We start from the raw sequence: 25,227 nt of genomic DNA on the forward strand, positions 1-25,227 counted from the left end.
AAAAAGAGAACTCAATTAAAATGTGTATAAAGTATCTGAAAATGTATTTTTCAAAGAAAATATACAAATGGCCAATAAGCACAATCAAACGATGTTCAATATCATTAGCTGTAAAAGAAATCAAGTCAAAACCACTAGGAGAAACCGCTTCACACTTACTACAATAGGTTATAATAAAAAAAAATGTGTAACAAGCACTAATGAAGACACAGAGGAAGCGGAGCGCGCAGCCCTTGCTTTTGAGGATGTAACACAGGGTGGCCACTTTAGAAAACAGCCTGGCAGGTCCTCAGAGAGTTGAACATTTGGTTTATGAATGACCCAGCATTTCTGCTCTCTGGTCACACAAGTAAGAGAACTGAAAACAAATGTCCACATAAAAATTCCTACAGGAGTATTCACGGCGCCATTACTCTTCACAAACAAAAAGCAGACACAACACAAACGACTATCACCTGATGAATGGGTAAACAGTAGGGCCCAGATATACAGTAGAATATAATTCAGCAATAGCAAAGCATAGAGTACTGACCCAGGCCACAACCTGGAAATACATTGAAAAAGTTACTCAGTGTGAAAGAAGTCAGTCACAATAGACAGTTCCATTTACATGAAATAACTTGTTTTACATGAAATGTCCAGCACAGGCAAATCCATAGAGAGAGAACAATGGCTGCCTGGGGCTGGGGGAGGATGAGGAAGATGGGAATGACTGCTTGTGCATACAGGGCTTCCTGTTGGGGGATGAAAATATTCTAAGATTGACTGCGATGCACAATTCTGGGCTTTGAGTAAAAACCGCTGCACATTTTAATGGGTGAATTGTATTAAAACTGTTAAGGACAAAAGCACCTAGGGCCAGAACCTTCAAATAGTAAATGCAAATTGCTAACTTTTATTACAGGAAGAAGAAACTGCCCTCAGCATGAAAGCAGGAGATCGGCAAATATGGGTTAACAGAATTGGACAAGAGCATTTCACTTGAAAGAGTTGCTGAGTGTACACGAAATATTCAGAAATAGGAAAATCAGCTTGACATCACGAAGAAGCATTCTGCTTCAAATGCAGATCAAGGATTCGGCAAGCCCAGCTGCTAGAAATAACCAGAGAAGAAACCTGGTTCTTACAACAAGCACCAGAGCCAACAAGGAAATGGTGGTGAGGAAAGCAGGCAGCCAAAAATCTGGAACAGTTTGCTACAAATAATTTCTCCACTGAAAATTCAAAAATAAAATGAAAGTGATGCAATGCTGAGCTGGCCTCACGTTAAAGGGCTTCCTCTGCTGCTCGACAGTTCTGTAACCCCGAATGAGAGACTCAGGAGAATCAGCATGGCTCCTGGCAGTCCCCAAGTGACTGCCCTCCAGCACGTTTACCACCATCACATCTGCCAGGGTTGTATTGCAGAGAAGAGACCAACTTCTAAAAGGCACAGGAAATGTTTACCAGGGAAGAAAAGGCTGCTGTCAGTCCTGGGACAGAGGCAGTGTGAGCAGAGGCCAGAAGGCTGCAGGTGAACTGGAGCAGACCTGGGGCAGGAAGGGACCACGGAAGAGCAGATCTCAATTTTCTACTCTCTCTCCCTCGGGTAGGAGAGATAAAGCCTGCATCCTTCTCACCTGGAACTGTGGGTTCTGGCTGGCAGAAGTCTTACGTACAGGGAATGAATACTCAAGACTCTGTGGAAAAAGTCACGAAAGAGAGAGGGCGTAGGGACCCAACTCCACGAGCCTCTCAAATGATCCCATATTTATTGTGTATAATCAAAGGAAAACGTCATTAACAGTTGTGTGATAGTAAGCAGGAACTTGGGGAAAGAAGGATGAGACAGAGATTGTAGAATCCACCATGAGTACAAAGGCTTAGTGTATCTTTAGGTAAGTCATGGGGTGAGGGGAATAAGATACATCCTTTAGACATGTGAATTACAAAGCAGACCACCAGACCAGCTAGGTCCTTGCTTGGGGGATAATAGAGTATCTAACTGCACACAAGCCCAGCCTTTATAGCTGTGGGCCTGGGTCATTGCTTTGCGATGAGCAGAGTGCTATCTAAAACATCATCTACGCAAGCAAAGCATTATCTCTGCTTTTTAAGGCAAGGAGACAGGAGTGAGGATGCACAGGCACTTGCTTGCAAAGCAGTTACTAAGCATACGTTTTCTTCTTAAATTTGACAGGCGGCTGGGATCTGTTACAATTTGTTAACCCAATCATGGGCTCCCACATGGAACCATTATGGAGGACACCCTAAGGTGACAAATCCTGGCTCTGGGTCTTTTCCTGCCAGCTTCAGCCACTCTAGCAGAGTCTAGGCACATTCCTGAATAATGATCATACAGAACCACCCACACTGTTAACTCCTGGTGCTTGAAACTTAATTTTAGCTCTACACAACTTAACGTAGAAAAGTTTCAGAAATAAAAGATATTATATTTACTTTATATCTCATCATAGGACTGATTTTTCTGATTGCTCTAAGCTGCTTCTTCTTGGTAAAGCACCTAATTCTGCAGGTGAATTCAGTACTTTCTTTGGGCATAACTAGCCAGTTTGGGCTCGCTAACTTCTATTGGTCAAATACCGATACACTTAATTGATTTCATTGTTCATCAATTTCAGCTGGGAGCAGAGGGAGTGTCACTCTGTTCCTCAGCCCACCCTCAACCCTTATCATCAGCAACTCAGGCCTCCGGAAACCAAAAAAAGCTTTTGTTTCCCTTCTACAGTTTCAACAAACCCAACAGGATACATAAGCCTGGAGAAAGAATTCAACACAAATGTTAAAACAAAAATCAATAAACCTGAAGCAACTCCATCTCCGAATCATGATACACAATGACATGAGATTAAGTGTGTCAGGCCCAAAGCATGGGTGAGCCTGACCACCTGATTTCTATTCTTCAAAGGAAGGAAAGTTTTCCTATTTTTTATTATCACTCTGTCATTGTTTCTGATTAAGCCAAAAACTAGTTTATGAAATAATTAAGCATTGAAATAACAGATTTTTGTTGTATCAATTACAGAAGGCATTCAGAGGTGTTAGGAAAAACCACCTCTGTAAAAAATGCAAAATTTCTTCCACTGTGAAGAACACGTATACAAAATGCAACAGAGAATTCAAGCTCTTGTGGAGAGGAGCAAAAGCCACAGAATCAAAGCAAAGTCATTACTATGAGTCAACTCAAAATTCACTGGACAATCATGTTCAATGCATTCAATGAAATTTAAAGGCATACTGCAAACCATACACTTAATGATCTGCAGGCTAGAGGAAGAATTTCTCTCTTTAACAGACAAGAGTAATCAATAGGGTGCCCCACCAAACAAGGACCAAAGAACAATCAGGTTTTTAACAGTTCTGATATATCAGCATTTTCTAAAGATCAAAATCCAGAAATTTTAAACATTGATTCACACCACAATGAAACAAGCACTTAAAAAAAAAGAAAAGAAAATAAGCACATAGAACATGTACATAGATCAATGAGAATTTCTTGAGACGCTGGAAGAAACAGGCTATAGTCTTTTACTTGAGAAATAAAACTACTTTTAAAGATAAATGCTAAAACACATTTCATCATTCATGTTGCCTTGAAAAATCTGAGGCACTTGTATCTGATTAGAAAAGCAATTCTGAGTAATAGTGTGTTACAATTCAGAGCCAGTTTGCTTTAGAAGAAAAGAGAAAAGAAAAGCTACCGTTTCTCATATACTGCACAAAGTGTGAAGTGTCTCCCTGCCTCTTTCTCCTCCCGTTTTCTAAGCTCATGCTTCCCAACCCTTCTGAAACAAGTATGAGAACCTCTTATTCCCGCCAATATGCCAAATGACAAAAGAAAATCAATTTATTTGTGTAAGTATATGCTTAAACCTTGAACTGGAAGAGAAAGATATCAGAAGTCTATATGGAACTTATTTCTACATTCCTGAAATCACACACACAAACGTTCACACAGACACAGACACAGACACATACCCCCTGGATTACTGGGAAATTCACAAGCTTAGGATTTCCATCTTCTAGAAGATAACTTTGTAGTTAGTTTAAAATACAAAACTGTCAGCTTTGGAAAGCCTTGATCACCTGCTAAACCATCCAAATATCAAAGAGACCCAATTAGCCTTCTCGGTAGAATGTAATTTCCCATGATGGCAAAACATACCCTAAAAAGTCCTTGATCTAAGTCTCGTGTTTATCACTAGCTATGATCGTTTTTAAGCACATTAACAGATTCAGAAACTTATGTCTCAACAGCATTTATTCTTATTGAAATAGTATACGTGTTCATTTGCCTATACAGAGACCAGGTCCCATGATGGAGTTTAAGAGCTATTTTGTGTATTGCAATATTTATTTTTAAGTGCAGAAAAGGAGGGTGGGTATTACTCAGTTGTAGAGCACCTGCATAGCATGCACAATGTCCTGGCTTCAGTCCCCAGTACCTCAAAAAAAAAATAAATAAAATAAGGGCATATTTAAAAATGAGTAAAGTTATAAAAAAATGCAGACTAAAAACCACTGCAATCTAGGAGACACAATTACAATAAAAAAAACAAGAGTTTCTATCAATTATTGGCTATTTGCCAATCGCAGAGACAACCAGAAATCACACCTGATAACCATCACGTGTGATTCTCAGCAACCCTACTAAGTAGACACGGATGGGAAACCAGGCTCTGCAGATGAGGAGACGGAGCTCAGAGGAGCCGGGGACGCTGACCGTCCTGCTTCCCGTGACACCACATCAGCCCAGGGCAAGCGCTGACGGAGCTGCAATGAGGGGACACCCAGCTGCATGGAACCTTGGGGCACTGGGGAGTCCCAGAAAACACTAAAAACTGTTCAGTGAAAAACCAGCTCAAATATAATACACTGTGCCACATTCTTTAAACAGGGAACATGAGTGAGACCTTTTTGATGCCTCCGTGTCCTTTCTGCCATCGTCAGTTACTTGCCCTCACAGCGTGACCAGTGATGAACTGGACCCCATATGAAGCGCACTCAGATGGCAGAGCATTTGAAGCTGTTTTATGAAGTTTGTAAGACTCTGTCTGTGCCTCACACAGGCGGTCATCCATCACTTCTCACCGGTGTGGATGTACCACCTGAAATCACTCCTTTCTGCTTTTTAAAATCCCTTCATCTACTCCAGACTTTTCAATAGCAAAGAAGCAGCTAAACCACAGACAGTGGACAGCTTTTCACCAAATTTCTTGAACAGCCCATCGGACTACCTGGAAGCCCTTTACTTTTATTAAACCCACTTCCAGGTACTTCATCATTTTCGGATTGGTGGACTTGGCCTCTGACTGAGCTACTCAGAGAGCTCCCAGCCTCACATCCGTGAGAGGACCCTGCTGTTGGGAGAAATCAGTGAGAAAGGCGTACATCCCCCAGTCATGTCTGCATGGCTAGAAGTGCCACAACGTGCTAAAAATTTATACCATCATAACCCCTGGGCTCCCATGGACTGGTTTCACATTAACCAAACTCATGAGACACTGATGCAAGAAAACCAGAAATTTAACTTATTAATGTAACAGAAGATGTGAAACTATGAACCAGACTGCAATATCAGAGTTCAACCATGAGTATATGTTCTCCTCCACGGCCCAAACACGGGCAGGCAGTCACATGGCAAGTGTGGACAGAAGCAGAGCAGGAAGGATTTCTAGATGAATTCAATGGACTAAATTTCTGTTATACCAACAGATCTGCTGCCTGGAAAACAATTAATTCTAATCACGGTGCACTCTTCGTGGACAGTTGCCGAGACACGACTGTGAGCACCTGTGTAACTCTCCTTTCCCTGTCCTTTCTGGGCTAATTGATGCACAGACGTACAGAAATCGAGGGATGCAGATACATCTAAACACCCAAAGCCCATTCTGGGAGCCACAATACCATACAGCCAGGGTTAAAATACTTGCTCTGCCACTTACTAGTTCTGTGACCTTGGTCAACTTACCCTCTGTGTGCCTCAATTTCCACACTGTGAAACTGGGATAACAATCAAACCTTCCTTACTCGCTTGTTGAGAAGATTGAAGGATTCATTTCTGTAAAACGCTCAGAAAAGAATGTAGCACATTTTGGGTGCTCAACAAATGTCAAATTAATATTACAGTGGTTTACAAGTCTCCTTCCTAATCATCTTCTGTGTTTCCTGGCTAGACTAATACCCAAAGGAAATTCTTATTTCTCCTTTTATAAACTCATGGGATGAACCCTTCTGTTCCATCCCACCACCTGTTTAAACTGATGGAAGGGATACCTCCTCCCCACTCCTCTGGGCCATGCAGAGTGCTACTCCCTTCACAGCCCTGACCCCTGGCCCACAGCTAGCCCTCCTCACATTAACAGATTGAGTTGTGATTCCGGGGAGACAAGCAGGGCATGTGAAACCCTTCCTTTCCCTCCAGTGTTGACTACCCTAGGGAAGCACCCTGGATGCTCAGCTCCATTGCAGAACAGCCCTGTGCATGATGGGGCTCATTCTCTCAAGGGAAGGCTTGCTGTGGCCCAGAGATACCTGGGACAGGGTGAGTCTCTACTTCTGGGACACAGTATCATGACACTCATTTATCCACAGCCCTGAAGTTCATGGAGAACGTGGCTTCATCAGTAACAAAGAAGACATTTATCGCCTGCCTACTCTTTTGTGTCATCTCTCAGTTGGCTGCTGGAGACAACATGTGTATAAGTATTGGTTCCCCTTAGGCCCCAACATATATGAAGTAACAAAAATTTCTGTGGCTTAACGTTGGTCCAGGGCGACTGTGTAACAGTTCTGACTCTGCTGATGCTAAATTATGGGTGTAGGAATTATGGAACGTCCTCAAATATCTTTCATCATAAAATCAGCTTTTCTTATTTTCTTGTTTCTTTGTAATTACCAAAGACTATAAAATGATGGCTGCACACAAAACAGCAGCTAAAGTTTATGAGCTCTCTTGACATACCCACTGTGGTAAACATGTTACATAATTACTAATTCTCACAATTCTACAAAGCAGATATGAGTGTCCCCTTCTCACAGACGAGGGGAAAACTCAGAACGAGCTGACTCAGGATCACATGGTTCAGTGTCAGCACGTGCAGGCAAACCCAAGTCAAGAAACTACACCCCATCATATATGTACCAAATCAACTCCCACCAATTAACACACAGCGGCGGGGTCAATACTCAGGGAACTCAACACACCTTTCAGCTTTATGGTGCTCCAGAGGCAGCTTCTAGCTGTTTTATAATATCCCGGCTCACTGGTTTCTAACACTAGAAGAAAAGCCCGATTTTGCCATTGTTTGCACAGCAAGTCTGAAATGTTCACAGCGAGATAAAAGAATAAAACTATGATATAAGCAGAAAAAATTTTCCAGGTAGAAAGACATAATGGACGTTGTGCTATTCTGAAGCATTAAGCAAAGGAATCAAAATAAAATCACATTGTTTAAGCCTTATTTTACAAACAGAAAAATTAAGACTGTAAAAAGTTGCAACAGCGCCACCTATGGCTAAAAAGACCTTCCAGGTTGCCGGGAAACATGCAACACAAAAATTGACTGTAAGATGAGAAACGAGAATCAGATAACTAGAAGCTTATGTAGCATATACTGCACTTTGCTTCGGGGGGATGGAGGGGTATTCAGTATTTAATCTGATATTGCTAATACTCCTAAATATAAACAAAAGACATAGGCTCATGGAAGCTCATCTTAGAAGAGGAAAGAATCCAGTCCAGCCACTTCATTTTACACGAGGGGAGACTGAGACCTGAGATCTGTCCTCCTGGCAATCAGCAGCAAAGCTCTCCTAGGTCTCATGTCTTGCACTGTAGTAAAAACCAACAGAACTGTACTAGGCCTATATTCATAAAAGTCACGTCTGTATTTTTCCAACAGTAGGTAATCTAAGTATCTTGCAAAATACTTCTCAAAGAGCCAGGAAATCATAGAAGGGTATTGAAATACAAAAACATTTATTTACATATTAAAACAGCATGAGCTTTATTCTCTCTATTAAAAAAGTGACATGTCAAATCAAAATTTTGAAATTTTAAAACCTGAAAAGAGTGCAGAAAAAAATCAAAATTTTCTTTAGTCACAAAAGAGAGAAGCTTATTCCCTGATAATAATCAATGTGGATTTTTCTAAACTTAATGGTTCTGGTCAGAATCCCGAGAAATTAAATGTCTGATGGATGGTTACACGGCAACATGAATTCTGAGCTTACATTCTGTGTAAATAATCTTCAAGGTCGTCTGCTTAAGGCAATTTAAGTAGTCCCTGTCTCACTAGAATGACACAGATTTCATTAAAGCTTCATACTGCACTTAAAAAAAAACAATCCTAGTTACTTTAAGCCATATTAATGTATATCATATATACACATATTGAATATGCATCAGAAATAAGCTACCCTTTTTAGTATTCAGAGTTGATACTTCTAAACTATCAGTCACTGTGAAAGCACATTTTTATTAAGCACCTCTACGGTGCTTTGTATACAAGGCGTCCAGCTCTCACAGTCAGACAAGGTAAACCATATTACTCAAATTTCACAAATGACGAAATATACTTAAGCCATGTAAACAACTAAGATATTCATCATCAGGAAAGAAAAGAGTAAGGATTTTACTTACAATACTCACTGACAAAGTTTTCTTTCATACTAAGACTACATAAAACAAATTCAGTGTTTGGAAATTTTTCAGTAAATAAGCACCACTAGAAAAAACAAGTAACATCATTAGCAACAGTTGGACTTTCAAAGACCACTTCTCTCTTGCACAATAGTTATTTTAAATGTTTTGTTTTTAGTTCTCACAAAGCACTAAATTAAAAAACTATTTCCTTTACAGTCATTACCTGAGAATAAAACATTTGTGAAAATGTACAATTTTAATTTATGCCACTCTGCCTCTCATTCTCACTGGTGTCTCTCCTTTGAAGACCTCATCAGGCTGAGATAGCTAAAATCGGTCATTTATGGGCTCACAGGAGTTCGGGAAAACACTCAACGGGAAGCTGATTAGAGGAGCAATTGAGAATTCATCCTGTGCAGCCTGGATTCCAGCATCGAGCTAGCCACCGCCAGCTGCGTGTCATTTGGGGCAAGCTGACCCATCTCTCAATCCCTCAGCTACAAAAAAGGAGACACTGATACCTACAATCAAACACTTGCTATGAAGTAAAATATGAGCAAAGCATTTTAGCCTCAGTTAGGCGTCCACTCACAGCGAGTTTGGTCATTATGATGATGAGGATGGCTGTTAACAAATTAAGCTCGACCAAACAGGAGAAATCACCTTGAAGGAGAAACATTTTAAGTCCATGAGTATTTCCTTTTGGGTGGACTGTAGAATATTCTATAGATTTTTTTTTAATAAACCAAATTTTGTCCATTAATTGTAGATTTACAGGTTCATGGACAAGTCTCCAGAAAAATAATTAGAGGCCTCTAACCTCTGAAAATTAAGATGTAAATTTAAAAAAAAAATCAGGGAAGAGATTATACCTCATTTGGGAGAGTATGTGCTTAGCATGCATGAGGCCCTCAATTCAGTCCCCAGTAACTCCATCTAAAAACTTTGTTTTTTAAGAAATAGAGAATTAAAGCAAAAGGATGGAGGAATACGGAAATTTTTAGAGACTCATCTCAGATTTAAGATAGGGAAGAAACCATCCAATTCTCAGAAGAAATCTTGAGGACTATGTAAACTGGATCTGAGATGTCTAGTCTTTTAACATTATTCATGAAATCATATTACCAAGTCTTAAAACTAACTGATAACCCACAGTGGTGATACTGATCATAACAGCTACCATCACGTATCGAGCTCCGGCTAGGACTGCTCTGTTCTGACATCTCTACCCCTAAGGCCTCACCAGGCGGAGAGCACTAAATTCGGTCATTTATGAGCATCTCGTGTAAGTCCTCCATTTGTGCTTCTCACTCTCCCCTCACCAGCTCCTCTGAGGGAAGCACTGTTATCATCTTCCCCACCCGCAGATAAGGCCACTGAGGCACAGACACTAAACCCGTTCCAGGCCACATTGGAATTAAAGGACGTCTGTATTTCTGCTGTTTTGCTTTTGACAAAGGAATCTGAGATATCAATTCAAAGCAGACTGTTAAATAATCAAGTCTGTCAGGTCTTCACCTCAAAGAGCAGATACTATAAATTCCTGCTGTAGGATGAGGCTGCCGTCACAAACTGACTCAGCTTGAAATTAATATCCAAGATGAAGCAGCGGATACACGTAAATATTCACGATTGTCAAGTCTGCCCACGGGTCTGGGCCCTTCACTGCCTGAAAGGGGGTGAAATCCCCACCCGTGTCTGGGAGGGAAGTGCGGCTCTTCCCGGGCTCACCCAGGCTTCATAGGCTATTTACCCCCACAGACTAGCCTCAACGGTTAAAAGCTCTCAAGATTTTTACACCAGGCAAAACTGAAAGACATTTCTGTAGATGGAGCACTTTCTCAGGCTTAAATTTTTTTGCCTACACTCAGCCAGAGGGAGAAAAGAAACAGGACTCTACAAAGTCCTGACCCTCACCACTCACAGGAGTAGAATGACCACAGCAGAAGATGGCCCTTCACATTGCAGGATGTGAACAAAATAAAGATGCCCCAACAACAGGCACTCCCAGACACAGCGTTCAGCAGTCTTCTGCACAATCACAGTTGTGCAGCCCTCAACACCTTCTATTTCCAGAACACTTCATCAGCCCAAAAGAATCCCCCTATCACTAGCATTCACTCCGTAATCCCCCTCCACCCAGCCCCTTCCAACCATCACCTGCTCTCTGCCTCTGCATGTGCCTTTTCTGGGCTTTTCAGATCACTGAAATCAACAATATCTGGCCGTTTGTGTCTGCTTCCTTTCAATTAACATGCTGTTAGCAAGGCTTGTATATTTTGAAGTGGCATCAGCATCTCTTTATTTTTTATTTTTTTTGGAAACGTTAAAGATTATTAGAAGGTGGTAAGTACTATCAAAAAGAGTAGAGTGGAGCATAAGTGATTGTGTTTCAAAGGGAAAAGTGTGGGTTGAACAGTCAGGGTGGACTTCCCAAAACAGGTGGCATTTTTCATTTTCCTCTTTTTTTTTCTTTTTTATTCACTCTTACGTGTGAATAATGTTCCACTACATGGAGATACTACATTCTGTTCATCCATTCAGCAGCTATGTATGGACGAGGTCCAGAAGAATGAGTGTAAGGGGTGACTAGCATGGATGGCATTTAAGCAAAGGGCAAAATGTGTTTTCAAAAAAAAGCCAACAAACAGAGGCGCAAGGAAATTCAGTGCGTTTCTGAGCAAAGTGCTTGCTTGCTTCGGCAGGACTACCGTGCAGGGCTGGGGCGGATATTGGCAGGAATCACGGTGAGGGAGTCACCTGAGAAGACATCCCACTGCAAGCAGCTCAGCCAATCCTCCTCCCTCATCCTGTATTGTTAGAGCAATGTTTCTAGGTTACTCTTATTTCAATTAATAGCATTTAACTGCACGTCTGATCATCACCATCAGACCACATTACCTCCAAGTCACAGAAAATCATTCACTGACCGGAGCAGCACCAGGACATAATGGTGATGGATTAGGGAGTCCTGCAGCATTCCAGCCTGCAGGCACAAACCCCACATGTGCCCTGGTGATGTCCAGAAAATAAAATGCATGGAAATATCTCACTGCTGGAACACGACAGCTGCCCTCAAATTGCCCGAAAATCATGCTGGCAAAGCACTACTCAACCTTCTCAGTACAAAAAAAAAAAAAAGCTAAGAAGGCAAATTTAGGCTCTTCCATTGAAAACCAGCAGCCACCACTGCCAGTATTTGAGCTGGAATGCTCCTGACTTTGAGAACCACTGCGCAGTTACTTTTCAAACGTGAAACTCATATATATATACCACGTAGATGATATTGCAGTAGGATTTTTCTTTTCAAAATTTCCAGTTGCAAAATTAGCACAAGAAAGTTTATGTTTAGGCTTTAAAAAAAAATCAATTATCCTCCATTTTCTTAATTTTGAACTTATTATTATTTTATAAATGGAGCTATGGTGCGTATTTAAAACCTTTTGATTTCTGAAAACAAGACGTTTATGACCTCACTATTTCAGAGCAAACTTTAACGATTCTTTGAGAGGTGGGGCCTGGGGTGCTCACTAACAGCTCTTTAAATACTGACAAGGATGTGCTATTAAGTAATACAAAGGCTCTAAGTCCACATTAGCTCAGAAAGCAAAGAAACCACACCAAAGACTTCCTTAAATATTTTATATATTCCTATTCTTTTGAATATTAAAGCTCTTAAAACATATGATTTTTTTTGAAAAAGACAACAGCTGTAATAATTTTCCTCTCACCAAGAAAGCAATCTTTATCAGGAATAAAAACCCCTATGGAAATCGAAATGACAGGACGTTTCTAGCTAAGTGAACATCCAGATCTGAACACAAACCTAAATCCTATCAGATCTCACTCGAAGGAGCTCTACAAAGGCCTGGGCAACCCTGGAGATTAGCTCTTTTGTTCCAAATGTTGGCTGAGCTAAGATAATCACACTAGGCATGGAAAGAGAGAAGAGGAATGTCCCCCTGGCAGCCTCCATCAGTTTTCTTCCAGCCACAAGGTGCCTCTAGGGCAGCCCCGCTAACAAGTCCCCCATAAGAAAAGCCGGCATCCACACTGCCCCTGCCGTCCCCAAGTAGCCCCGAAGCCCATATCCCAGCCTGTGAATGGTCTTCAAATGATCCCCCAGTTGGTGGCACCCTCCACCTCTTCCCCGCTACACACACACACAAAGCCACGACAGCCTTCCCAAAGCACAAATTTGATTACATCAACCCCACTTCAAACAGTTCAGAGGCTCCCTGGTAGAGTTCTAGCCCCACCCCAGACCCTGCTCGCCCAGCCTCATCTCAGTACATAGGTCCCCAGTGACCTCAGGAGCCCCCTGACCTGCTCCTACTTCCCACTTGCCTCCAGGTTCATTTTGACTGTTTCCCAAGGAAGCCTTCCCTCCCTCCAACCTCCACAATTTGTTCCTCTCTTCCTAGAACATTCTAGGCTAACTGACAACGCTAAGCTCTCAAGAAGCAAATACATTTTGCTTATTTATGTGGCTACACTCTCTCTCCCCTAGACTCACTGAAGTGCACGTGTTATGAATAAATGAATGACGGGTTGGATCTCAAAGGGACAGACATACCTGCTCTCGCCCGTCCCGACCCTTTTGTCTGTAGTATATCAGAAGCAAAACCAGAAGTACCTTTCCTGAGGGTCACTTCTGTTGACACCCTTCACTGCCTACTGTGTCAGTTCTAGTAAAACTCAACTTCTTCCAAAGCCCTACACCCCGGACTCTCTCCAGTGTCCTCCCCAGCAGGGGCTCCCTCCACCCTGGACCGCACAGGGCACTCTCCCCGGGTCCCCACGCCAAAAGCCTCCAGGCCTCTGCCCGGGCTGCCCCTGCGATCTGAGACACATTCTTGACTCCTTCTCCTGGCTGACTCTTACTCTGTCCTCACAACTGAATGTACAGCCCATTTCTTCCAGGAAGTCCTCTCTGATAATGTCCTTTAGGTCTTGTCTGGGCTCTATCTATAGCAGCAGTACATGGTGACCAACTGGGTGTTTGCCCGCTCCTTTGAGACCACGAACACTTGGGAACCACGTGGGAAGGAGTGAGAGATTACAAGACAGGTGGGGGAAGCAAAAAGCAGAAATCACAGCCCAAGTCCCAAATTCAAGGATACTTTCTCAGAAAAAGGTATAAACTATTTCACACGTGTGCAATTTGGCTACTATTTTTGTGGCTTGTGGACAGCAAGAACTTGGTGTTCTAGCCCAAAACCCAGGTTACATGCAAAGAAATGTATATATTCTTATCCAAAGGAAACCAGAGCTGCTCAACAACAGTTTTCATTTAGAACTGAAAGGAAATTTGATAAAGGCAATCTCTCTCTCTCTCTTCTTTCTTTTCTGGAATCATATAATTTTAGAAGTATTTGCGTGACTAACAGACGTCTACAGCCCGTGATTCTGCACTGAAGTGTTTGGGGCTGAGGAAGCCCAGATTACATTCACTCTGTAAATGCAATCACACCAACACACTGATAGGTGCCGTGAGTGGTGGAGCTGATGTTCCAAAGCAGGCAACATTATTCTGTAAGAGAACTCTAAATAGAAAGTAAGAAATGCAATGTCCTGTACTCAATTTCATTTGCTATATGGGCCATTAACTGATAGTATATTTTGACTAATGAAACCCAAAAATAAATTGTCAACGTCGATTTTCTTCATCTGACCGTTTTATGCTAACATCGGATATTAAACTCTCACTCCATATGGAAAGCTCAGGCCTATGCTGCAGCACAGATACATCCCGAGGAAGAAAGCCGACCAAGGGAGAACTGGAGAGTTTCCCTTCAGAAGCTGCAAAGTCTGGTTTTGCACCTGTACACCATTTGCAACCACGTCATCATCAAAGGAGTTAGACGTTACCTCTCTGGGGCGAAAATCACTGCGTGCTTCAGAACCATCAAAGAATGCTGAGCTTTGTGAAACAGTCCAGAGGCGCTTAAATCATACTTTTTCTGAAAGGCTCCAAAACTGACCCACTTCACCATTCCAGGTATAACAGGGAAGTACTGGAAACAGTAGAGAGAACATGCCCTTGAATTCTGACAAGGCCCTGCTTGAATCCTGCTACAGCATTTACTAGTCACTAAATGGACCAATTCTTTAACCCCTCTGAGAAGGCTTCCCAATCCCCAAAAGGGGGCTGTCAGCGCCCACCTGGGAGGCATGGATGTGAATGCAACACGCAAGTAGGGCGGCCGACTGGTACCTGACACGGGGCCTGGCTAGTTTCCCTCCGCTGCCCTTTTCCCCCTTTAAACTTGCACTGTTCCCCCGGTAACGATCAAGCCCCCGGAACAGACTGCCCGTATCTTCTGTGTATCCCTGGATACATGCCTTACCCTTAGGAGGCCAGAAAAACAACTGCCTCCTCCCAAGTCACTAACAATGTTCTTAAGAGTCTGGGTATTTTTAACTCTATTTTTCAGGGAGACTATTCCAGAATTTTGCAAGCACCATTCTCCAGGTTGGCTCCCCTCCCAGTGCCCATCCCTTCTCACCTCAGATCCTCTGTCTGACTGCCTTCTGTTCATGGGAAAGCGAGTCCGGTAAGGTGGGGCTCCCTAGACCTCCCTCCCTCCCTCACAGGTGATTGTGACTAACTTCTCCCCATTCCTCACTGCAACTCTAGCATCTGAGGAGTCTACCCTCCCGTACCCTGCAGACTCTGCACCTTCCCAAGACGCACACGTGGCCACGACCCTCCCTTCAGATTTCTTCCTGGCTGGCCCTGCCCAGCCCCTGGCCCCTTAAGGATAACTGGCATTGCTTTGAAAATGGCAAACGCCACTGACTGACACACCAAAGCTGTATGGTCTGGGCTTTCCTCCAACCAAGACACAGCCCTGCCCCCCCTCAGCCTCAGTCTGCAGCTCTCGAGATGATCTAATTCACATGCAAGGCTGTGAACACCAGCTAAGAATGACGACTCCCAACGTGTATCTCTAGTCCGGCTCCTTCACCTGAGCCCCAGGCTCATCGACCCGAGTGCCTCTTTGAAGTCCTAATTTGGATGACAAATGGCATCTTAAAAATGCCTCATGTCCACCATTTACTCTAGAATTCCATTCCTGGCAGGTATCTCCCAGACTCCCCATTTTAGTAACAGCCCCAGCACCCACCGAGGTGTCTGAGGTCACATTCAATTTCCACTGTTCCCTCCCCCAGGCCCTGCCCTGGAATCAGTCCTGTTATTTCCATCAATAAGCCCATCTCAACTGTAGTTCTGTAGGGACCATGGCCGGAAACACACAAGCTCACAGCATGGTGCACTAACAGTCCTCCGTATGGTGCTCCCTGGAGGGGGAGGCATCTCCTGCTGCTGTTCACCTCAGAAGGCAGTGGATTCTCACACAGGATGTCCAGGAGAAGGGACTCAAGGTTCTCCCATGGTCTGAGCTTTGAAGGGCCCGAGGTCTGGGGGAGCTCCTAATTAGCAGACACACTTGCCAATGAGCAGATGAGGATGGGGGAATCCACGCAAGGCTGTTATCACTTCAACTCATGGGCTCTCAGGAGCCACGGGAAAGGCCTGTGTCCAGTGTACAGCCCAGCCATCACAGATCCCAGCCTGCATTTGCCAACCCGGACAGCCTAGACTCCATCTACTTGTGACACTTACTTCTGTTCTGTTCCCCACCCAGAATGTGATGGACTCATTCAGATATTCTGGCCTGTCTCAAGAGAGACAAATTCAGTGAAAAATGAAGTGTCCACATTTGGACCAGAGCATGAAAGGAGAAACAAGGCCTCATGGTCAGCATGATGGTGGTGGCCAAACCCTTCCACCGGGTGAGATGAACCATGGTGAGGGTGAGAATCCAGGGTCCTAGGTCGGCCAAATCATCTTCCTTCACGGTTGTCTGGGGTGTTGGAGACTGACTACCACAAACTAACGACACGGCTGTCAGTGGTGGATGTCAGCTGCAACAGAAACGGATTCAACTCTTTACTGCCAACATGGGTTAAAAGTAAAGGCCGGGGCAGGGAGGTCTGCACGGCTGCTGAGGCAAACCACAGACCCAGCTCTGAATGCCCACTGGCTGGAGTAGAGAGGAAGCTACGGCCCTTTTAGCTGTCCCTGTGTCCAACAGATCCAGGTGAGCCAGCTACTTAGGAGAAGGTCATGTTGTCCTGATACCCAGAAAAACCAGCCTCGTAAAGGGAACAAATAGTGTCATGGATTTTAGACCCAATTCTGCCCCTTTATGAAGGCAAAGTAAAGTAAATGGCACGGGGAAGTTGAATGCAAAAAAAAAAATTAAAGAACCAAACGGTGACCGCTTCCTCCAACAGCGTCCCCTGCAGCTGTCACCTCCGTGGCGACCACTTCCTCATGACGGCCAGGAAGCGCCGTCATGCACGTCACACAGCGACAGCCAGGAACCGCGTGCCGAGCACGTTTGTGTAAAAGCAGGAATCGAGCAAAATGCTGCAGAGTTTGACCTTACAAGTTTAAATACTCCATGAAAAGAATCCCTGAGCACCCGACAAAATCAATTCGCATCTTACTTCTTCAAAACAATCAAACAAATTTAATAAGGGCGCATTTGTCACCAAATAAAAGGAGGACCAAACATGTTCCTCAAAAGCAAGGATTTCAACAGGTATCAAACACCAGTGGGTGATGAGCTAACAAAGCAAATATTCCAAAAAATTAGAAAATAAAAAATGACTAAGATAATAGATGGATCAAAACAGCTGTTAAGTTGTTGCTTTTTAAAGTGATGGAGACTGTACGGAGGGCAATCTGGCTATTTCCAATGCAGGGTGTGCACAGCCCACATTTTCAGAAGCAACAACATGCTCACTGGGCAGTACAAGTGAAAAAGGAGTAAAGAAAAAGGAAAAGAGGAACAAGAGAAAATTAGAATCACACAAGAACAAAAATGATTTTGACTGCATGTACAAGAATTTATGTGAGTGTGTGAGGCCAGGGACGCGGGGATGGTGAGGCCCAACCTCACCTCCTGCTCAAGGGAAAGCAGGGGCCTGAGGGGAGCGGCGCTGCCGGGGGACCACAACGTGTTCAGCTCCCCTAACCAAAATTCGACCTACAAGCGTCTAGGCAGCTTTTGAGCTACAAATTGTTGTCGCATTTCAGTCTGGACCGTTTTACTCACTTCCACCAAGAGTAGCAGGAGAGAATGAGGCTCTGCTCCTGCACCAAAGCATTGTTTAAAAAATTAATGACTGTGGAATAGTAAAAGAAACAATGGAGTAAAAGTGACTGGAGGAGAATGTGCTTGACCCTAGCTCACTGGCCGCGTTATCTCAATGACGTTCAGATGCTGGCTGAGCCCTTATGGTACCACAATAGACAGACCCACAAGGAGGCAGGTTTAATGCGCTGAACCACTGTGGGCTAAGTACACATCCGGCTACTCCGCCAAGTCCCAAGGGCAGAGTTCAAAGGCAAAAACAAGCTGGCATTCTCTGGTGGGTCTGCAGACTCAGAGACAAGCATTTGTTGAGCAAAAATATCACCAGTGCCTCCTATGACAAAAGAAGTGGCACTGGCGTGGGGGCTGGGGCAGGGCTCCAGGCTTCCACTGCTCACTCACCACTCTGCCCAGGGGGAGAAGGTGGTCCCTGCTTAGGTTTCGCTGATGCACCTACCTTGACTAATGTCTGGGGCCTCAGCAGGAGTTGACGGGTGAGGTGAACAGAGCCAGACTCTGTGCAGCACGGTGCTGGGAGCTATGCCCTCAGCAGTGCCCAGGCTCCTAAACATGTCAACTCATCTCCAAGAAGCAGATGGGGAGTGCGAGCATATAGATCACAGGGCCCTGTGAGGACAAGTACAGATCATGGCCACGACATGCCTCTCCTCTTCCTTAAGCCATAGAGGTATTTCCGGGGAGGAACAGAAAATTCATCCAGAGCCTGCTAGGTGGGCTCTCGCAGGTGGGACTAGTGTCCCCTGTGCTTCTCACTCACAGGGCTGGTCTAGACATTCTTTTTATCAATTCTCTAGCATCTTCTCCTCCAACTTACCAACAACCAGAAAGTAGGATCTGATCTTAGGTAAGTTCAAGAATCACAGAGCACCACCTCCAAAGCGGGCCCGGTAGCACATGCCAGGTCTTCTGACCGCCACCTGTGGGACCACCATGAGCCCTCTCCAGACTCAAGGACCGAGGCCGTAGGCCGGGGGGACACAGCTTCCCTCACTCACCCCAGCAAAGGGGGACCACGTCTCGGCAAAGGCATCTCACCCTCTTCAGCCCGAGGGACAACACAATAGATATATGGGGAAACAGAGCAGAAGGTGGGGGGTAGGCAGCCCAGAAGAGCTCATCTGTACTTCCGAGGCAAAGTGGGGCCATTGACTTAATCACAGGGACAAAGTGGGAATGAACATTTCCCTGCTCTGTCCCATACACCGTGATACGCCTTTCCCTGCATAAGGAGTTCATTAGGAAGTCCCTGGCGGTGTTTCTGATGTCCTAACTTGGCATGGTGGCTGTCGGGCAGGAAGAGACGGCCTGAGCTGAAAAGGTGCTGGGCCTGGGAGGCAGGTGACAGCGGCTCCAGCCGCAGCTCAACCAGCGCCTCGTTCTGCCTCTCGGGGCTCAGCATCTCATCTATAAGCAAAGGGATGAGCATGTACCAGGACAGGCTGCCCAACAGAAATGAAATGAGAGCCATGTAAAGAAAGTTTCCCAGTTGCCACGTTTAAAATTTGAAACAAAGAAACAAACCAACAAACAAAAAACAAATACTAGAATGTGATTTTAAGAACAGATCTTACTTAATCTACTGTATGTAAAATACTATTATTTTGACATGTAATCAATATAGGAAGTAAAGAGATAGTTTATGTACTTTTACTAGACAAGCCTCAGCGTCTGATGTGCATTTGACCTACAGCACATCTCAGCTGAGTCCAGCCTCCTCCCCAGTGCTCCTAGCATCAGTGGCTTTGGCTACTTTATTGGACAGCAACTCCAGGGGTCCCACCATGTTCCTGGCTGTAAAGCGGGAGTAAGTGTCCACAATAACCCTAAAAGGATCTCTCTGAAATAAAGGCGGATTCACTTTGAAATGTCTGGAAACCGGCGGGCTGCACCTCCCTCCCCCCTTGGCTACAAGATTGACTTCTTCCTTGCTGATCCCTTTCTGGATGTAGGGAAGCAATCCAGCACACAGCCAAGGTGGACTGGCTTCCAGGTAAATTTACCTGCTGTCTGTGTCCAGTCCCATGAAGTCCTCCTTCTCAAACGGGATGTAGGGGAGGGGGATCTTGTCCCCAGAATTCTTGGGGCCACCATCCAGCCACTTGGACTTGAGCAAGACGAAGAGTGACTCAGTGAAGTCCTCGATCCTCTTCTCCACCACCCTGCAGTACTCTTAGATTGAAGGCAACGTCGGTGCGTGTCTGCTCGGCTACCTCCCCATGCTGCACAAAGACAAAAAGCTGAGAGTCATTAAGCGATGTGCCATACAGCTCCTCTGCATGTGGAGCTTCTCGAAGGCCTTGGCAGAGAGACATTCGGTAATGGTGACAAGGCCCACGACCTTGGGGTGTTTCTGGAAGACGCTCCACCGATTCTCGGGCACATAGCGGTGCCTGTAGTGGATACAGAGTGTCCACTGGGAGCCACAAGGGCTGATATGGCTAACCGAGGTGAGTAGCTGATAGATGCAAAAGAAATTCTCCTCTGAGATGATCTCTATGGATTGGACCACAACGGGACGAGTCTGGTGGTCCTCAGCACACTGCACGTAGTCAGGGATGCTCATGTTGCAGGCCCTGCCGAGAGGGGGAGGAGATCGAGGTACATTCTCTGCTGTGTGCTACGGGCCCATCTGGGTTGCGGTGACCTGGTGTGTACCAGCCAGAAGACAAGGGAAGCCAAAGCAAATCCAAGGGTACAGTTTGTCCTCAGAGTCTGCATATGGCTACTGTAGCTCGATCACATTACCCAGCTTTTGGTCTAGGCTTCCTGCCTCTGCAGAGAAAGGTCATTTCTTATTTTCTATTTCCAAGCACCTAGCAAGGCCCTGATGCAAAGTCACTGCTCAAAAATGCTGAATAAAGAAATGAACAAAGGAAATGCTTCCCCAACCCCCTTCAGCAGAATATAAAGAGAAGGACCACAGTAGGATCAAAAGATCTGGATTCCTATTCAATTTATTTGGACTCCTAAGCTTCATAATAATGGATAAGAAAACTTGCCTTGGGGTAGAGGGTATTGTTCATTGGTAGAGCATATGCTTAGCATGTACGAGGTCCTGGGTTCAAACCCCAGTACCTCATTTTAAAAATGAAACAAGTAAATACACCTAATTACCCAGCTGAAAAAGTATTTTTTAATTCAAAAGTCAAAAAACACCTTGCAATTGACACAACATTGTAAACTTGACTATACTTCAATTAAAAAAAAAAGCCTTGCCTTACAAGAATATATCTGGATTACGGATGTTTGAAAATGTAAAATGCATAGGGTACCACCTGCATAAAAGGAGGTGACTGTACACATGTTCTATCCCTCCTTTATGAGTTATACTTCCTTTGGGGGGGTTATAACCTCTCAGAGCTAATTTTCTCAGATTAAAAAATATAAACATTACCTGATTCTCAGTACTGCTGAAGAATCAGATAACTCTATGAAAGCATCTGACCCACAGAGTTTACTCAATAAATGTTTGTTGAATGAATGAATAAACAAGCAAAGTGAATGCTGCTCCCTGCCACAAACCATCATAATGGTACTGCCTGGAAATCCCAAGCCCACGTTCACCCGACTCTGCATTAACAATGTGGGTGACCTGGACAGGCCTGCGTGCTTCTCGAAGCCCCAGTTTAATCGTGAATAGAAATAAGGGCAATAACACAAACCTCAAATTGTTAGTGAGTCAGTAATGAATTGTACCCCAACACTGCAAGATGGAACCATTAAGAAAACTGGGCAAAGGGCCCATAGGCCCTCTCCATATAATCTCTTACTACCACATGGGAATCTACATTACATCTCAAAATTAAAAGTCTAATATTTTAAAGAGGTTATCGAGGTTAGGTGAGCTCACTGTCTCAAATAAGGAACACACAGTACAAATAGGACAATGCCCAGCCCATGAGATACACTCAGTTAACATTCCCACTGAGCCCACTAGTCCCTCCAACTTCAGAACAAGAGGATGGGTCCTCGTGGCAACAGGCCACAGCACCTGAAGCTAACAAAGCTAATGGTGTCCACTTAAAAGAGCCCCTGTCACCACCCTTGTTCTAATTTTCTATTTGTAATTTTTTTCTTTTCATTAAATTGGAACTCCAAATTGCATAGAATTCTTACCAGATATCATGATGGCAGCCCTTCAAAACCTGACCACAGAGATCATGATGGCAGCCCTTCTTGGTGAAACAATAAAATGAAAAGCCATTTCCACAAGACCTCTGTGTAAATCTACTAGGGAACTTCATCCTGGACTGAGGAAGAGGACTGGGGAGTAGGGGGTAAACTGGGACACGGAGAAATATGGGCCACCTGTCCCACAATGGACTTTAGACTCACCCTCACCCTCCAGGAACGTCTAAATACACACAGACAGAGTGCTATGGACAAGAATTTTTTTTAAACAAATCCCTGAATCCCTAGCAGATCTTGTTTCTACCGAGACACAAATGTCTTATTTGTATAATGTTTCACAGAAGCCTTAAAATATTATCACCCCAACTTGACACATCAAGAAACTGAGGTAGAGAATTTTATCACATTCTACAAGATTAGAGAGAGGCCACGTCAGACACCGTATTTAAATCCAAGTCCCTGCTCCGTTGCTCACACTAGAAAGTGTCACATACTGCCTCTTTCCTGCCCTCTCCCTGCAATAAATCTCTGAAGAGTCTTTTCTGTGTCACCTGCAATCAAAATCACATCAATTTTTCACAAAGAGCTATGTCACTCCTTGGAGGACATACCAAAATCTAAAGGGTTGGGTTGAGAGGAGATATTTGCATTTTCTGTTTCTCAAAGGAAACATGGCTTTAAAAGAAACTGAAAAGTATTTATCTAGTCTAAGCGCTCATTGTGCACAGAAAGAAACGGAGGCTCAGAGGAGAAGAGGAAAGGGCGTTATTAACAAATATTGCCTCAGTGCAGCACCAAGCCAGCCCTGGGCACTTCTGGGGGAGGATCTGGAAGGCCCAGGAGAATGAGTGTTAGAAAATAGAAAGAGAAGAAGAATATAAGGCCCCGTCTCTACACCACCATACCATGAATTTCCACCAAATTACCCAGTATGGGTGCAGCCAATAGTAAGGTTGTCTAAACAGGTTATTGAAACCTGGAATTCTCAACCATAGTGGAAATTCCAGCATTTACTGTGCTTTTTTCCCAGTTCAATCATCAATTCAGTGGGCATTCTGTACCAGGGACTACACGAGACCTGGAGTTCTCCCAAATAAAGATCTCTATTACCACGTGTGCAAACCACATAAAGGCAACCAGAAGAAAAGCGCCCACAGATAAGATGGAATTACTGAAACTGAAAGCAGCCAAAGAGCATATATTACTAGGAAAAATGGTGCTCCTATAAATGGACTCATGGACATAGAAAGCAAACTGTATTTAGCAGGCAGGAAAGGAGGGATTAACAGATACAAATTAGTAAATATAAAATAAATGACAAGGACCTGCTATATAACACAGGGAACTATATTCAATTTCTTGTAATGAGTTATACTAAAAACAATCTAAAACATATATATATACATATGCATATGTTTATAACTGAATCTCTGCTGTACACCTGAAACTAACATTGTAAATTGACTACACTTAAATAAAAAATAATTTAAAAAATAAGTAAAAATAAAAGCAATGCCATTAAGAAAAAATAAAAGAACACTCTAATCCCCTTAGCTGTAGGTGGTGGAGAATTCTGGTTGCAAACACCAAGTCCACTGGATCACTCCAGCAATGGCTGTCACTCTTTCTGACCATCAGTGAGTCACTTGTTTCACTGAGGTTTCTTTTCTCTTCTGTGAAAGGCTACAGCTGCAACTAACGATGTATAGAATCTCATCATTCACAAGCCCAACAAGTAGTGAGGACTTCCCATGGGCCAGGCTCTGGACAGAGGAAAATATAGGGTCCGAAATATATTCATGGGTAGAAGAAGTTTGTGCCATAAAGACGTTAATTCTTCCTGTTTTGATAGACAGATTCATTGCAATTCTGATTAGAATTCCTACCAGATTTTTCTTGGAATGTAACAAGTGAATTTATGGTCAAGATTAGCCAAGAAGTTTCTTTAGAACCACCACTGGGGAGGGGTGGATAGGCCATTAATTTCCACTGCTCTTTCTGAAGTGATAAAAACGTTCTGGAATAATAATGGTTGCACAACTGTGAATATGCTAAAAGCTGCTGAATTTTACCATTTAAATGGATGGAATTCATGGTGTGTGAACTATATCACAATAACGCTGTTACATGAAAAAATATTTCTTGACAAATATTTTTCTTTTTATACCACTAGTCTGTCCCACAATTTAAGAAAAACAAAAAACCAATACAAACCAAACTGTGCCAGGAGTTCTTTAGGACTGCAATATCCCTGGGTCTCCAAGGCCTCTGGTGATGCTGTTCCTGTTAACACACACTAGCTGGGCTGGGCTAGTTAGGGACTGTAACTGTCTTTTTAAAATCGACGGTCACACGTTTCACCCTTGGAGAGGGAAGGAAGGAGGATATCACAGCTTCATGCCTTCAGCTCATTTTTAACAGAACCAAGCCCTGCTTTCACCACTGTTAATCCCTCTCACTATAAAAACACGTGACATCAACAAGCACCGCCATCATAATACCTGAAAGTGTTCAAGGTACTTACCTGCGGCAGAAACACTGAGGGAGGAGACAGAAGCTTGCTCAGCACTGATGCTCCCTTTTCCCGACTCCACCAGGTGAAGCTGGGCGCTACAGCCAGAGGCCCTCAGCCCCGGGAGCAGCACACACGCCACTGAGCTGGTCCTGAGGGAGGGTGAAAGGGAAAGGAGGGCAGCCCTAGGGGGGAGGGAAAGGGGGGGTGCGGGCTGCAGCCCCGCTCGGAGGCCAGCCCCAGCACCAGCATAAGCCGCCCGCTCCCGTCCAGGTCCGCAGACCACGCCCACCCGGGAAACAGCCCGCCCATTGGTGGGGACGGGCAGGCGGCCGAGGAGAGGAAGACCGGGAGGGGAGGACTCGCCGGCGGGAGAGGGGAAGCGGATGCCAGCCGCGGACTGAGGGGAGCCCGGCTGGGTCAAGAGGCGGCAGGGGCACACCTGGCCCTGGGCAGCTGTGGCCGGTGCGCCGGGGCAGGTGGCGCGGGCAGAGGGGTCTGGCCCGAGCAATCGAGCTGAACACACGCTGACTGGCGCCCTGGGGGGCTGTGACACGCCGACCGCCCTCCCGCAGCCGCCTCACCCCTTTCCCGATATCCCCTCACCTTGCACTTCCACAGCCAGAGGCCCCGGCCCCAGGCAGTAGCCAAAGGCCTACAGGGCGACAGAGCTGAGAAGCCATTGGGGCCGATCCCCGGCTCGGAGCTGGAGCTTCCAACCCGCGGTCCAGCTGGCAGCAACTGCG

The 25,227-nt window shown here is 44.5% G+C and overlaps 2 long non-coding RNA genes across 2 annotated transcripts in view; both read right to left on the reverse strand.

Annotated features, from left to right (window-relative positions):
- Positions 1-24,633, reverse strand: part of LOC140694923 (uncharacterized) — a 38,113-nt gene extending 13,480 nt beyond the window's left edge. Inside the window, exons 1-2 of the long non-coding RNA XR_012070586.1 lie at positions 24,494-24,633; positions 19,839-20,057 (exon numbers count right to left, since the gene is read on the reverse strand). This is a non-coding gene — a long non-coding RNA (uncharacterized lncRNA). The remainder of the gene's footprint in view (positions 1-19,838; positions 20,058-24,493) is intronic.
- The window catches only part of LOC140694925 (uncharacterized), a 92,423-nt gene that overhangs the window by 56,292 nt on the left and 10,904 nt on the right, over positions 1-25,227 (reverse strand). The window lies entirely within an intron of this gene.

This window comes from Vicugna pacos, unplaced genomic scaffold, assembly GCF_048564905.1.
Source record: "Vicugna pacos unplaced genomic scaffold, VicPac4 scaffold_112, whole genome shotgun sequence".
Classification (NCBI taxonomy): Eukaryota; Metazoa; Chordata; class Mammalia; order Artiodactyla; family Camelidae; genus Vicugna; species Vicugna pacos.